The 17,156-nt window shown below is 36.5% G+C and overlaps 2 long non-coding RNA genes across 2 annotated transcripts; one reads left to right on the top strand and one right to left on the bottom strand.

Moving 5' to 3' along the window:
* On the top strand, positions 1–11,775 carry LOC120333936 (uncharacterized). The gene is made up of 4 exons (XR_005568322.2): positions 1–131; positions 260–320; positions 759–907; positions 10,940–11,775. It is a non-coding gene; the product is annotated as an uncharacterized LOC120333936 (long non-coding RNA).
* Positions 11,776–13,394: 1,619 nt separating this feature from the next.
* Positions 13,395–14,792, bottom strand: LOC120333937 (uncharacterized). The gene is made up of 3 exons (XR_013468882.1): positions 14,697–14,792; positions 13,885–14,607; positions 13,395–13,490 (listed from the first exon to the last, which is right to left on the bottom strand). It is a non-coding gene; the product is annotated as an uncharacterized LOC120333937 (long non-coding RNA).
* Between the last annotated feature and the right edge of the window lie 2,364 nt (positions 14,793–17,156).

The following is a 17,156-nucleotide window of genomic DNA, read 5'->3' as shown; positions in this document are numbered from 1 at the left end:
CAGAGACAAAAAGAATTCAGTTTAGCTGGCGAGTCCAAGAACTGATTTTTACTTTCTGTCATGCGTCTCGCATGTCATCACGGGCTGACTGAATGTTCCGAAGATCTCAAATACATCATCGACTGGAAAAGGTATTTTTGAAACTATATATCGATTTACATTATTGCTGCTCGTGCTGTTATTTTGGGTCAAATAAAAAGTTTTTTTTACAAATGCACTGCATTCAAATAAAAATTACAAAATTTTTCGACATTAACAGGTTAAAGAAAATTTAATATTCTGTATTCAAGATAACCGGCCACGACATCAAACCAACTAAGGTGAGATACAACAATAAATTTGATTTCGAAAACACTTGATGATAAATAGAGTTAATCCTTGTTTATTCATTTCTGAGTCTTGCTAGGTAGGGCACAGCATTGTATACAGCAGATGCTAGATTGACTTGAATTTTGGATCTTCTGTGCAAATCCCCCACTATTAATGAAAAATGTGAGATTTGGGGAAAACACCGACGCCACGTCTAAAATAACAACCTCGTAATTATCCAGTTCGGGTTTGGGTTAGGAATGATTTGAAAATTTGAATTTTCAGCCCAAACTGCATACCTATCCCTCACACTAACGGGCTATTTTTTATATTTTGCGCGGTGTCTGCATGTTTTTTTGACGAGGGCTTTGTACAAAAGATCATGAATGTTTACCATGAAGAGCAGCCGAATATTATATTAAAGTGTTCTCATTTTATTTTTACCCCAGGCCAGCTGAACGTATAGTTTCGTATGTCGTTTATGTTCGTTGTACGAACACTTCTTGATGTAGAATCAGAGCCATCGGGCGAAACGCAAAGGGCGCGAAGATGGAAGATAGGACTCTACGCTTCGCTGGAAGGATATTTCTCTTGTGTGGTACTTAAAAGCATTTTCGTATGTCGATTTATTAGCTAGTCAGCAAGGAATGTCTGGATAGGGTTCGACAAACGAATTTAGTCTAGATGTTTAGATGGCTGTCATGAGGAATGTTTATAGCAAGGAACAACTCAGTCCGGCGGATAATGCAAATTTGAAAATTGAATTTTTCTAATGGTAATTTGCTCTTTATGAGCATGATGCATACATCATTCAGTATTCATTGCTAATTGAACTTTTATATTTGGCATCATTCTCATGTATCGATCCACACAGTAATTATTTGTGGACGATTTGTTACGATTTGCCACGAATATTACGTGGAATAGGGCAAACTAACCATGTTTTTTTTTAATAATGCCGAAACCTTTCTATAACTATAATTAGCGTGGTGATGTCTTTGAAATTAGACAAAATTTGCTCCTAAAATTTGACCGACCAAATTAAATAAAGAAGGGTTTCGGTTAGGCTTAACACTGCACTGAATTATTATATTGTTTAGTTAGCCAGGCCAATAGGTTTTATTCATAACTTTTGGGGATTAAGCTTCAAAGTCTCATAAATTAAATTGGTCACATGGAGCACATATTTGGATAAGACTTGGGCTTTTCCCCCATTGCCTGCTAGGCCATAGTACAGGGTGCCCGCAAATTGTGGGACGAAGCAGACGAAAGACCTCGAAAGGTACCACAACAGTACCACAATTCCTCTTTGGTGCAACAAATGGTCATGGATGTTAAACTTGACAAAAATTGTTTGAAAAAAATATTCTGAATCATTTGTTTGGTTTATTTTATTATTCAGATTTATTTGAAAACCATTGGCCACTTTTGCGCGCTCAAAGAGGTGAAGTCTTGGTTTAATATTGAACGGGTTTTTGTACGTTGAACCCAGATTCGATATTACCAAGCCCAGTAGCAATAAGCTGCTGGTGAGCTAGTTAGACTAGGGCAGTGGTTCTTAAACTTTTTGAGCCGCGCCCCCCTTTGAAAAATTTTACATACTTCGCGCCCCCCCCCCCTCTTTTTGCTTTGAAAAAATGCTTTTGTGATGGACAAGTTGTTATATATTAGGATGGCGCTATAACTGAGTGTTGGTCTCATAGCGTCATTGCTCAGATTGTTTAGGCATAAAACGCTTCGGAGTACATCTTCGCCATTCACTGTCGTATGTATAAAGCCAAATAGTGGTTGGTCATCATACTTTCTCGTTTTTCCGCTCAGTTTTCAATACTTGGCAAAGTCAATCTAATTATTAAGTAAAACTAAACAAGCAATAAACCTATGCTTTAATGTTTTTTCTGCTTAAACGTTTACATAAGACACGTAAAATTTCAATCAATTGTTGTCGCTAAGGCGTTTGCGATTGCATTTTGTTCAAATCTCCATTGTTTACGTCAGCGTGGCGTGTTATTTAAGCCCTAAAAATCTTGATTTCGGTGTTTATTCTTCCTAAATCCGAAATTTCCCTCGACATATTCTTGAGCCGCGAAGACGATTATAATTACTTTTTTTGTTCTCGAATGGAACCATAACACCTCTGAGGAAAACGAGTTAGTTTTTATTATAATCATCAGCGACGAGATGCTAACGATAGAATAAAAAAGTGAACCCGTAACTTAAAATTTACTAAAAATAAAACGGAAAACGCCATGAGTTTTGTTTTGGGGTGGACCGCGACAGATTAAAAACACTTTCTTGGACATTGAAAATCTCATAAATTCCTTGTGCGTGCGGCACACCAGTAGTTTTCTAAAACCACAGACTTGATATAAATTTTTACTCCTTGGGATCGCAGACTCTGGAATATCTGTAACTGTGATATCTTGAAATTAATCGAGTGTCGGCATTGCGATAGAGCGGAGTAAGAGTTGCAGGGACAGCTCATATTGGTGAAATTGGCAAGAATAAAAATCAAAACAAATAAAGCAACCATTTTAAATAAGTATATCAATCATGGATTGAATATTTTATTCAACAGAAAAACCATTACATATCCGTTGAAAAAGTCGGCTCTTTTAACGACTGGCGTAATCTCGAGGACTGACTCAAAAGCCGTACAGCGTGGGTTTCGTTTCGATGAATATGTATTTTTCATCTACTAATATATATACTTTACATGTATTTTAATTGTACTAAATTAAATATACTTTCTGGAATATTATACCAGATCTTTCTAATGACGACAACGAGTGCAATAAATATAAAAACTAAATATAATCGGGCAGTTGATCACACTTTATTATGTCCGCGGATTGGCGTGGTATTTTAGATAGGTAATGAGTTTATTTTGTCGTAAGTCGCCGCAACCGCGAGTTACCTTGAACACAAATGACTTAAAATAGAGAGACATCTTGAATTATTGTAGTTATTACGAGACAGAAAAATTTATTATAACACGAAAAAGCCGGTATTTTTAACGAACGCGGAGACCGTTTCAGGAGCCGTTACATGTAAATTTCCGATTCCATCTTGTGACCTCTCGCGCCCCCCCTGGGAGCATCTCGCGCCCCCCTAGGGGGGCGCGCCCCCCAGTTTAAGAACCACTGGACTAGGGCAAATAGTAGTTGGTGTGACCTTTTAGCATTGTGACGCACACAATTGTATCATGCAAATATCATTAAACACTTGTGAAAACGAAATTTAAACTTACTTAGGCCAAATGTGCGCCAAGGCAAAGTTCTCTGCTATGCATCTTGGACGTTGCCTCTAGGTCTCGGGCAACTTAGGGTTTTTAGTCCGGTCAGCTTTCAGATTATATATGAAGGGTATAGTACGGCATTCATAAACAGACTCATAAATTGCAATATTTGGGATCGTGTTTATGATTGCAGGGGGAGTTGACGCCCGCGCTTCAATATAGACAGCCTAAATCCCCTGGTGCTTGCATCATACAGCTATGATTCACTCAACGTAGCAGAGTGAAATCGCCCGCGCACATGATGAATACAGTTTTGGTTAATAAAAGCTGACCTTAGGCAGGTTAGAATATGTAGGGAACGCTTCGTTCATCGCAATGTTAGATCAGGTCGGCGCTGAATAGTTCTCGTCAAACTAGGGTCAAAAATCTCTTTCGCTGGGATGTTGAGATGGGTGGTTGGGGCGGCCGGATAGTTAGTTTCCAGTTAGGATAGATAGATATAAGGGTGGGGAGTAATTATCACTTGCACTGTTGTCCTCTCTTGCGACTTCAAGTTGGGTTTGATAATTTACTTTTCCACGGTGATAGGGACGCATTAGGAGAATGCATCATGTAACGGTTCCCAGACATCTTGTCTGGGGATTAAAACTCTTTCTCTTCCAATCTACTTCTAGGCTATATTTTTACACTTGTGCGTAGGTAATTTTGTTTTGGTTAGTTGTCTTTAGAGACAACCATGTTCATACACCGTGATGTCGTGCAATATAGTACAAAACATTTTTCATATTCGACTTAGTTTTCCATCGTTTTTCCATACACAGCAATGTCGTGCAATAAAATGCAAGACAATTATCATCTATCGGCTTAGTTTTTCTCATATTCATTCGCACCCTACTGTCGTGCAATAAAATGCAAGACATTATTTTTTGTTTTTTTTTATGGTTATTGTGTTCGAGACCAAAACCACATTGTCGTGCATTTAAATGCAAGGCATCTATATTCAGTGTCGTGCAAACAACTGTACGGCACTTTTTCATTCATTACATTTTTGTTATTTTTGTTTAGCTATTTACCTCTTTTCTGTGTTACTTTAGTGGTAACATTTTCTTGAAAATTTGCTTTCGTATAATCATTTCGTCAACTAACACTGTTTTCATATTTTCAGATATCGGCTAAAAAAGATGAGCATTAGTTTTTTTCAATAACTTCTCCGAAGCCTAACTTAATTCGTCTGATCCAGATTAATTACCGAATAGACATCAAATGACTTGAATTTTTTTTTTTTAATCTGGTTTAGCTGGTTTGAATCGTTTTTTTTAATCTGGTTTAGCTGGTTTGAATCGTTTTTTTTTAATCTGGTTTAGCTGGTTTGAATCGTAAATAAATTCGACCAAACCTATATTTTCTCTATATGAAGTGACTATGGTTCGGATTTATCATCAACAACAATTTGAGCCAACTAACATTCGACTAACAAACTTCCGAAATTGGGGTTTAATATCAAACCAGCGGAAAATTATTGGTTTATAATAATGTGAAATGACTGGCACTGAAAATGACTCGGCACGACAATATTTGGCTCATCCAGGAATTTTAATTAACAATTCATTTGAATTTAGCTGCAAATACATTGGCGCAGCTAACAGTATTTAGCATTCCTGTAATGTCTAGTAGCCATTGTTTAAATTGCACAACAATTAAAATTGCAAATATTTGGCCTTAAAAAGTTCCGCGAATGTTTTAGTGATGTTATAGGACTAGTTCGAATTATTGATATTGATTTAAATAATTATTCCGGGGAGAGAGAAGTCGACGAGACGGCTCAATCATACTCTGAACCACGCCTCTCGTCCGGTTGCGTTTTCATGTCGGGTATGGAATTAGTTATCCAGTTATCTGTTTAGAAGCATAGATTTTGTTTAAGATGCATAGACTTGATGGTAGAGGAAGCTGTAACCGACCACCCGATAAGTGAACCACATTGACTGACTGAAATTGGGCGTTGAGCATTAATTGGCTTAACAAAATTTTGAAATAATAAGATAAGACTGATTCGATTTTGTGCTAAAAATGAATTGTGCCATCTAACTAATTGATTAAAAAACTTCCGAATATTGTTCCAAATTATTGGAATGACTGGTTCGGATTGACACTATAATTGAGCTCTAAATGGCTCATGAGAAAACTTCGAATATTTTGAAATGTCTATTTGAGTCCACCAACATTACTTGACTTACCCATGCAATTCTCTCCACTCGATCAAGTTTGCACAGATTCAGAGATTAGTTGAGATCACCTAATAAAAGTTAACGATGCTACAAGGCCATATGTAGTTTTAGAGATCAGATAAAGCTTGAAATGAGACTTAAGCGCTCGATGTGAAATGAACAATTCCAAAGTGTAGAAAGGTATATTGAGAATTTTTTTTCAATTTATAGGATAGGAGGCGTGGAAGCTTTGTCTTTTGAGTTTATGTGACTTCGGAGAGCTGTGGTAAGTTTTAGATTTAGAAGACAAGACAATTGAAACAGTTACATCTGTTATTTAGTGAAATTAGTTATTAGTGCAGGAATGGCGTACAATAATACCACGCAATATATGCCGGAGAGCCCGAGCGAAATCAGAACAATTTCAAAGAATTAGGAACTTTTTGGGAGCATGACTGCAAAGCTGAACATGGTCATTTTATACACGAAAACTTCTTTTGAACCTGTCCTAAGATCCGAATCCTACCAAGGCTATTTTCGTGAAATAAAGATACAATAAAAGGCAAACTGCACCAAAGAGACAATGGCGGAATAGTTTGGACAATTGTTGCTGGTTTATGATAGATTATGAGCATAGGAGTCCGAAAATTTAAATATCTATTTGATCAGGAAATGCAGGTATAGCACCTAGCTGTAAAACCAAATACGTACAGATCATTAAGAATAATATTATATTAACGAGTTTGATTCTGGCGTTGGGCCAAGTGCAGAGGCTGAGGGATAGACTTATCAGTTGAAAATGTAGCAAACCCAACAGATAATTACAATTAATTAGACAGAGAAATTCGCCTTTGTGGTCGAGGACGTACAAGTTCATCTTAGGCAGACTCGCATATCTCAGTTCATCAGTTTCTTGTAAACAAAATCTGTAGACAAAGAGAACTAAGACAGATAAGGGTCCAATAGGTCCCCAAAATATAAGTTTGGTAACTGAAATGAGATACTTAGTTACTGAATGATTGACCGCTACAGACGTTGGATGGGGGTTCACAAAGAACTTAATCACTTAAAACTGTGATAATTGATACCGAGTGAAAATTTTCGTTCGATTAAGAGGTATAACAGAATATCTTCGTCCACTCAACATACTTCACATGGGTCTAATTGACATCTGGGGTCGTGTTTGGAACTTTGACAAAGTGGTTCCTAGACTATTCAACCTCAACTCCAGAATTTATAAAGTTTTGTGAACCGTGGAAGAAAAGCAATCAAAGACTCTAAGCGCATGCCGAACGATTCGAGGGTTCTTTTTGCGTCTACAAATAAGAAGTGACAATGCAATATCAAGCAATGCAATTTGATCGGAAGAAGTTACTTGGAACACAAACACTCTCTATGATGCACAGATCGACTTCTCGTGTCCTTTTGTTTGGATGTTTCAATACGTATCAAGATTGAACTCTTGAATTTTCCGAAAAATTACTATTCATATTCAGTATAATAATATACAACTCTTAATAGTCCACAAAAGAAACGGCCAGAAATTTTGATAATAAAGTTGGAAGCGACTGGGCTGGTTGGTGAAGGCGTTTTTGTCTCTACATGCTCAGCAACGACAACTATCATCCAGAACAGTCGCTGGAGACCTCAACTTGTTCATCGCCAAGACGACTGGCATTCTATTACTAGTAAAAGTTGAGATACGATATATTATTCTAAAAAAAAAATTAGTTCGTGGTTTCCCGCGAACAAAGATGGCAATGAATTTTTCTTATTTTTATAAAATCAATTTCAACCTATACATAGATTTGTTGAGTTAGTGGAAGTTTTTATATAACTTTTTAAAACAGCGCGAATCCTATTTTAGCATTCTCAATTCATTCGCTAGCTACCTTATCAATAAGCAACGCTTTATGGATTATATGTTAATTAATGGGATGTTTTATTGCAGATACGTTTGATACGCGAATAACTCAAACGAAGAGTTGTACTGAATACAAAGTACTTCAATTGCTGATGAATACGGGCTCTACTGCAGGCCTGAGAGTAGCAGAGAATATGGAAACATGGAGAAAATACCCAAAAATGGAGGTATTAGCAAGTTTTAAAATTTACAATAACATTACTCCCCCTGGTTATACCGTTTGACATAATGTTGATCTTATGAATTTTAAAAGGTAATATAATCTTTCAATATGCTTCTAACTGATAATATTTCACTAATGTTAAGCAAAAATGCAAATATTGGATCTAATCAGATTTAGATTTAGTTGCTTGGGAATAGTTGAGTAATTATGGAATTTACAATTTTAATTATAAATTTTACAATTTAAATTGTGAATTTTATCACAAAATTGTTCCTAAAATGTCACAAATATCACGTTCGTGGCACTAAGGATTATTTGTGGTAAAATGTGTTGATAAGTTATTTCAATTTCCACATTAGGAATAAACTCTGTAAAATGATATTTGATATTATTCGATTCTTGATTGCTATCTATATAGACAGATTCCATGTGAAGAAGCTGCGAATAATTGACATTTGAAGAAAGTCTGGCGGTGTCAGCATATGTTTACTGATAGTTTTCATTTATGAGATTTTGCTCTACTCTCATCTTTGCATGCTAGAATATTGCATGGTAGTTAAATAACTCCAAACTATTTTCTTGTTGCATGATGAATTATTGTTCGTTTTTTTGGCACGTTACTTTGATATACACGTTTGCATACTCAGATCCTTCAAATAGAGGGAAGAAGAATTTTATGATCGATTATCCGAGATTTGAGCCTTTCCATTGTTTACGTTTATCTTTTTTTAGTAAATTTTACTATATTTTTTATGTTTCAAGGGATGTTTCATTGCTCTAGTGAGCTCGACGTTGCTCGACGAAAGCTGCCATAAAAGTTGAACAAGCACTGGCGGAAAAACTATGTTGAACGGAAAGTATAGTACAAGTTGTATGATGTGTTAGTGACGATGGAGAACTCGTATATTATCGTGGAGGATGGATAAACGCAATGGTGTACGCATTCATTCCTACGTTAAAACCAAATTTATATATTTAGGTGCTTTTCTATATTAGACTCTCGACGAAAGATTATTTTTACAGATTCTACGTTTACGTTGATATTTTTTTGTTGGTTGATCAGATGTGATGTGTTAACCTGTGATAAGTTGACTCATTTAATTAACGCCTATATTATGCCATTATGTACGTGTTTATTACCGAATTTCAACTATTTTCTTGTTCATTGATGTTCTTTTTGTTTTGAAGGCTGCATCTAACCGTATTTTTTCAGGCCCTAACCATTTTTGTTTTGCAGGCTGTAACCATTTTTGGTTTTGCAGGCTCTGACAATTTCTGGTTTCGCAGGCTCTAACCATTTTTGGTTCCGCAGGCTAGCCATTTTTGACTCTGCAGGCTTTTGACCATTTTTTGTTTTACAGGCTCTAATCATTTTTGGCTTTGCAGACTCTAACCATTTTTGGCTTTGCAGGCTCTAATCATTTTTGGCTTTGCAGGCTCTAATCATTTTTGGCTTTGCAGACTCTAATCAATTTTGGTTTTGCAGGCTCCAACCATTTTTTGTTTTGCAGGCTCTAATCATTTTTTGTTTTGCAGGCTCTAACCATTTTTGGTTTTGCAGGCTCTAACCATTTTTGGTTTTGCAGGCTCCAACCATTTTTTGTTTTGCAGGCTCTAATCATTTATTGTTTTGCAGGCTCTAACCATTTTTGGTTTTGCAGGCTCTAACCATTTTTGGTTTTGCAGGCTCTAACCATTTTTGGTTTTGCAGGCTCTAACCATTTTTGTTTTTGCAGGCTCTTGTTGACCATTTTTTGTTTTGCAGGATCTTGACCTTTTTTGTATACAGGCTCTAATCATTTTTTGTTTTGCAGGCTCTAATCATTTTTTGTTTTGCAGGCTCTAATCATTTTTGGTCTTGCAGGCTCTAACCATTTTTTCTTTTGCAGGCTCTAACAGTTTTTAGCTTTGCAGGCTCGGACTATTTTTGGCTTTGCAAGCTCGAACAGTTTTTGGCTTTGCAGGCTCTAACCATTTTTGGCTTTGCAGGCTCTAACCATTTTTGGCTTTGCAGGCTCTTACCATTTTTTGTTTTGCAGGCTATTTTTGGCTTTGCAGGCTCTAACCATTTTTGGCTTTGCAGGCTCTTACCATTTTTTGTTTTGCAGGCTATGAACACGAGCATTACTGCTGGCCTTCTTTTTTCGAGTTGACACTTAACCCCTACAAATTATAGGCGATGAAATTGTTGATGGATCACAATTAGCACTGTTGGTCGTCTAATATGAACATTTTTTATTTGAAATTCGCACTGAACTGGTAATCATCCGAGTGTAGAATGCAGGAGTATTTGAAAAGGTAATTCGATGATCAAGCTAATTTTGACATGTTGTAATCTCTGTAGGTAAATTCGAGATGTGGAAGGGGATTATATATTTTAACCGCATACTTAGAATTGAAATAATGTTTCTGAATATTTTTCTTCAGAATGCCACTATGGAAAAATTACCATCAACATTATTGGATGAGTTATTTCGATCGGTTATCAGAATTTGAATTATTGATAAAAAGGCACACTACTCCATAAAAACAATATTGGTAAGCATTTCTAACGCTTTTAATACTGCATAATCAAGGCACATTAACTTAATCGTTAATTGTTTTAATTTGTAGATTCTCAAGTCCTGTTAATATTATATATCGATTAAAATACTTAACGTCCGTGATGCAGTGCTGCCCAGCTTTTGACTTTATACTACAGTACGGTATCCGTACCCTGCATAAAACCGTATCTGCTGATCTGGCTAACTAATCCCATACACGACATGAAATGGTAACCGGACCAGAGCCCTGGCTTGCCATATGATTGAGCCGTCTTATCAGGTTCCCTCTCCCCCTGGATAAATATGTGAATCCTATTCTAATTGCGCCACGTACTCCCAATGCATAACCAAGATGGCGGACACCCGGAACGTAGTATGTGAACCAGGTTAGGGTTAGGCCAAGGCCATAGTTCGCAACACAGTCTATGCAAATTGCTTGTGGGTATCTGTCCAAATTATTTTTACATACTCTAGTAACTAGACTAGACACTTGTGACTTACTCCGTATATTAATATTTGACTTGAAGTTTATATAACATTATTATTCTTTTGTAGATCGATCGTCTTGCAAGCATCGAAGTGACCTTCATAATCTAAACCTTCGCCGCAGCATTTATAATTCAACTGAGCTCAACACACTGATAAGGCTAAACACAGTCAAGTCATACTGCAAAACCACGAGGCACAAACTGAACACAATCGTCTAACCAAGCCTAAACCAATGCTTCAAACAATCACTTGTAATAAAATATTGCCACGCGTATTATATCGTGGTAAGGCTCTAAACTGTGAACATTTATGGAGCGCCTAAAGAAACATGCTATTATAAGCTAAGGCCCAATAAGACTTTCTTCTTGAGAATCCATTTTATGAGTATTGTTTAAATTTTAATTTGATAGTATTTTGAATCTACCTGTTTTATTTCGTAGCATTCTCGTCTGTTCTGTTTTTAAAATTGCTGTGGGATTGGAGTGGATGTTTACGCGGGGCTAGATGCTGTTTAAAATGTGTTCAATTCAATAAAATATCAAGCTCCGTGTATGGTTTACTGCATATTGATTTATGTTAACCTTTAAAATAAAAAGGTTAAAACACTTATACAATATCTCAACGGCCAGTTATTTTATATTGCTATTTTGAATAAGATTTATATTTTTGTGCCAAGTACGTTTACATATTATTTTAGGAAATTGTGGTCACTATTAGTGTCTTTGGGAAAATTGAAATGAAGCTGTTCTCAAAAATGATTATTTTTATTGTCGAAATTTCACTTTTTCGACAAATGTGCGACTATTTTTTGTTTTGTGCCCGGAATCTTGCATTTGTGTGCTATTTTAACATAATTTCCATTATTTGTGTTCGTGTAAGCCTATTTCATAAATGGAACAGTTGAGAAATTACATGCTGGCTCAGAGTCCGGGATTGGTTTGTCAGGTTTTGAGTAGTTATTGTTTGGGATAGGATAGCGACCATCTTTGTGTAAAGCGAGGTGCGTGCGGCGTAACCGGGTTGTGACGTCACAGGAGCCGCGACTTTTTGGGGCAGGCCGGATCCGGGCTGGAACACGGCAATTGTTTTTATCTCTTGCCGACCATGGCCATAGATTGATCGGGTGTAATTACTGAAATTTATCTACGATCGTGCTTGAAGATACATGGTGCGAACAAAAATGTGCAAATTCCACTTTTTCCAACGTCTGACCCTTCGTTTTTCTTCCATTTTCGCCATTTCGGACCCGTGGGGCTTTTTCGCACTTTATATTTTTGCGCAATCCATTTATTGACGACACAAATTTAATACGGGATATTAGGTTCACAGGATTCAAACTTTGGTCACCCCAACAGAATAGAGGTATATTTACTAATTAGGCCAAGGAGGAACGTGAGAGCAAAGTTATAAGATCTAATATTCATGAATCATCTCAAATGACTCTGCTATTTTATTCATTTGTTTGAGATGAGAAATAAATATTAGAACTTAGACTTCTGTCTGCAAGTTTTGAATTGGCCTAGTTGGTAAAGCAGCTGGAAAACCATCAATTTGTTCCTGGTAGCCAGAGTTTGAACCCCGTATATCTAACATCTCCTCACTAAATGTGTGTCGTCATTGGAAGGGTGACGCAAAGATCTACATACCAAAGAGAACTCTAGCCTGTAAGACCAACTAAAACCCCAAAATAGGCGAAAATGATGAAATTCGAAGGGTTCAGACCTTAGAAATGGCAGATTTTTGAAATTCATACACATATCATGTATGATCAAGCATGATCGTAGATAAATTTAATCATTTACGCTCGAATTATCTATGGCCGATGGTCGGCCAGAGATATAAAAAAAAATGACGTCGTTTTGGCCCGAATCCGGCCTGCCCCAGAAATTCGCGGCTCGCCGGTGTGACGTCATTCATAACCAGTGACGTCATATTGTTACAAACGCGGAAAAACGCAGCTCGCCATAGAAAAATTACCTTAACCTTGCACCTTTTTATTACGCACCTTCAACAATACCCAATTTCTGACATCCCATATAGGCCAAAGCTTCCAGGAAAGAATATTGCTTCAATAATTTTATTTTACGAGTAAGCATGAATATAAAAATATACTGCAAGAATCATTTAGACCTCTACCAGGCTTTCTAAACGAGCCTTTTATAGACATTCTCTCGAATGCAAGAGTAAAAAAACAACTTCAAAAAAATAATCAATTATATATCCCCAAACATTCAGAAACCCATCTAGTTCAGAGCCACTGATTAGAATGCAGAGCTCGCATTTCCTGATTACCAGACATTGTCCACAGAGTAGATCGTTGATTTGTTCAGAAAACCTGGGGCGAAGTGCGTATAGAGGGTATGGGAGCAAATCTCTTCGACAAATAGTTGAAATTGCTAGTCAATGATCCAAGGGGCGCATTTTTAAACTTCATGGCGCCATTTCACGTAGATACGCCACTGGGGCCGTCGACAAGATTTGATATGAAAAAATTGAAATACACACGATTTAAATAATTCACATAATTTCAAAAAACTATGATGGAACGACCATTTACTTCTTTGTCAACGTGCTTCCCTCACGTCTCTTTTCTCCGACCTTCCAATCCACAACGCAACTGAAATATAAAAATAGATTTCAACTTGGGACAGAACGATGTATCTAAAATTGAATGGAGTAGGATGGTATGCAATCTGTCAATTAACCACCACAGAGTCTATACGAGTTGAACATAGGGTCGTTGCTTCGTCAAGCGTGTGTGACAACATTAAATTAGTTATTTTCGTGGGTGTGAAATATATGTGCGGATTAAAATCAGCAGCGAATAGGGAAAAGAAGGATTTTGCAGCTGAAATACTAGCTTACAAATATCATTGGATCCAGTCTATTAATAAAAAACGTCTCTAAATGAAATGATCAACTTGCATGAACTGGGATAAGGACTTGGCCAAGAATGGCAATTGTATGAATTGTAGAATGCTAATTGAATGAAACGGAAGCCATATTTATACTTCACTATTCTATTTGGAACCATTGTGTTCTTGCGCGCAATTATAAAAACTCTTCAACCACCAGACGATGAATTTGGGAGATCCGTTGTCGCCTCAGTACGATTACGCTAATCCCGTTTTCCGGACAGAACCTGCGTGATAAAATACAAGTTGGTAAGAACGTATGGGAATAGTAGCTCAAGGATGTTTATATAGAGTTTCGTTTAGAGAATAATATTTGCTTGGATAACGATTGCCGAGACTTAAAATCGCAAAAAGCCATGCATTTCACGTCTTAGAAGAATAACTCGGCCTAGAGGCGTGACTCATGGAAGTGTGGGCAATTACGGGCAAGAGGATTGCCGACTCTAAGTGGTTCACGTAACAACTGGTCGGTTAGAGCTACCCCCGCCATATCAAACATGCATTCAAAACTAATAATACCGGTTACCATTCCCATACCCAATATAGACAGGCAAACCACAAAGACGCCTATGCTGGTGCAGATAAGATTTTTCGGGTCGGAATGAATGCTAGCTTTTAATTTTAGTGAGAATTGAATTCAATTTACAAAACAAGAAGACTGCCAGCAAGAGTGATTTTAGAGCCGTAGTTCCCACTTTTTTCGTTAAATTCGTCCATTCGCCCATTTTTGAACTTTTTATGAGACATACAGTAAAGCCGTACTTTGTTTCACATGTTTGTCGATCGCATTGAATACTTTCAAGCAATAATTGAAAATTTCTGGAGCAAAACAAAAACATCGTATTGTAAAAAAAATACGTTAAATAGTGGGAATTTCAATTTTCTTCAAAATTTTTTAAATAACTTACTTTAGTTTCATCTGAAACGAGTCCTACATTAATTTAACAAACAGTTTTCAGCTTTCAGCGAATACATTCAAATTTCACACTCCGACAATTTCTGTAACACAAACATAAACATCGGATTCCGATTATTTCGGTTAGATATTATTAAAAAAACACTCAAATTTATGTTCTAAGACACATAGAAACAGGCACCTACCATATATAATTGAAAATTAAAAATATAGTAAGATACTTACATACCTTTCCTTTTATCTTGAGACGCATCGAAAATACAAACAATAAGATCGTTATCATATTGTGAACAACAGCAAACAAGTCTTACAGGAAAGACAACGATTGTGTTGATAAAAACTCACTTTCAGTTACATTGTTCTGAATCGTGTCCGGAAATTTCGTCGCAAGAGCATTTTGCTGTAAAACAAGTATTTGTGATAATAGGGTTACGGTATGCTCTTCAATAAAATAAATTTTTTAAATAAAAATGTACTTGGAAAACCTGTTTTTGTCATAAATACTTGTTTTACGGCAAAATTTCCGGCGGCGAATTTTCCTGTAACCATTCTGAATGTTTTCCGCATATCCTCCAGCAGATCCCGATGACAACATCTCCAAAATTTGTGGTCCTATTCCACCCCCCAAATCAATTATTGTAGGCCTAATATTAGACTAGCTGCATTAGTAAACATAACTGTTAAAGAACCCATAAATCGCCTGAAAGTAAACGAGAAACCTGTAAAGTAAGCCAGATCATTTGGTAATTGCGTTAGATGCTCGTATTATGTGCGTTCCTTAGCACATGACCCCAGTAGTATGGAATTAGAGTTATGCTAAGGAGAATATAAGAAACCGTTGTATATTATAGATTAATAGTTACCTTGGTAAACCTCGACTGCCTTCGTTTTGCCATACTTTCGTGAGTCTTCGATTCGAGATTTAGACATCAACCACCGCATAAATAGTTTAATACTATGCTATGGACTAACTAGATTATTAATTTACCTATAGTTAGTAGTCAAGTCGGTGTATCTTTCGTTTTCGCTTCACTTCAACATTTCCATTTCGTAGACATTTGAATCAACAATTGTAGGCCTCAATCGCATTAGTATAGCTGTTGAAGGACTTATAAACGCAATTATTAATGAAGAAAAAAAAAACGATGAAAATATAATGAGATGAACATAACACACGAAGAAACAAATTAAAAAGAACAACATATATATAAGAAATACTCGCTTGATGTCGTCAAACTGATCACCTGGGCCCACAAATTTTGATGCGAAAAGAAAATATTACAATAAAGAAACAAAATTGTTTTTAAACGTGACCATAGGAATGACAGAAAATTCAGCAAATAATATCACCTGTACTATATCTGGAACACATCTGCACGACCATATATTTGTCGAGTATTAGTTTAGCAACGATGTATTTCTTATGAAATGGTCCAAAACCTTTGCACATATTCTCTGTTCCGCCCCAGCAGTTCACGATGTCAACATTCACAGCATGTTTACATCCGCAGCAGTCAGTTTGCATAAACACGATCTTAACTATATTTAGCTAAGATGCAAAATGCAGGCTGAATAAACGCTATCAAAAGATAAAGACAGAAATAGGGTAATTCATATAATGGGAACCATTCAAAGAGTAAATTTGAATAAATTTTTTACCTGTTCTAACGTGAATATTTCCTTGTTCTCTAACGCCTTCATTTGTTTACGCCGTCGTCTCACCAATACAAAACTTCTAATCTCAATTCCACTTTGTAGACATTTGATTAAGTAATTGTAGGCCTAAGTTTAGTGTAAAATCTTAGAAAATGACTGTAAGGTAATACAAGTGTCAGATTACAAGGACACATAAGCAACTTACATAAACTTAAAAATTCTCAAAAATAAAGTCAGTGCTCACCCGACGGCGTCAAATTTGAAAAGACCGTCTGTGCGGAGACAGATTTCGACGTGGCAAGAAAAAAAAATTCGGATATAATAAAGAGACAAAGAGGGCGGAGGAGACAGCAAACTGAAGAGGCTTTTTCATTGGGTATTAGGAATCACATGACGCCAGAAAAAGACGAGACAAGAGAAAATGGTGTAACATGCGATTTGTCGCATGAACTTTTCAGCACAAAAAAAAGTTTTCACCATTACCCTTATAATAATGTAGAGTATACAATATTTAACACAAATTAACATTAGTATTGGTTGACATCTTGGTAGATAAATTAGGGTTTTGATGGCCGGTCGAAAAAGTTTTAAAAATATTGCCTCTCATTTCTGTCAATTACAAGAGAGCAATGCTCGAATATATGAACACGAAAGACAAAGGAAAATATTTTACCCACAATTCTCTCTAAAATCATACCCAGAACGAAGCTGTAACTACTGTGGAACAGCTCCCATAGCCGGTACCTGGACTGTCCTAGCTAAACCAGATCCTATGACGATGATGATTCATGTGTCT

This window comes from Styela clava, chromosome 15, assembly GCF_964204865.1.
Source record: "Styela clava chromosome 15, kaStyClav1.hap1.2, whole genome shotgun sequence".
Lineage (NCBI taxonomy): Eukaryota > Metazoa > Chordata > Ascidiacea > Stolidobranchia > Styelidae > Styela > Styela clava.
Note: the sequence above shows the minus strand (reverse complement) of the source record. Positions and strands in the feature narration are given on the sequence as shown.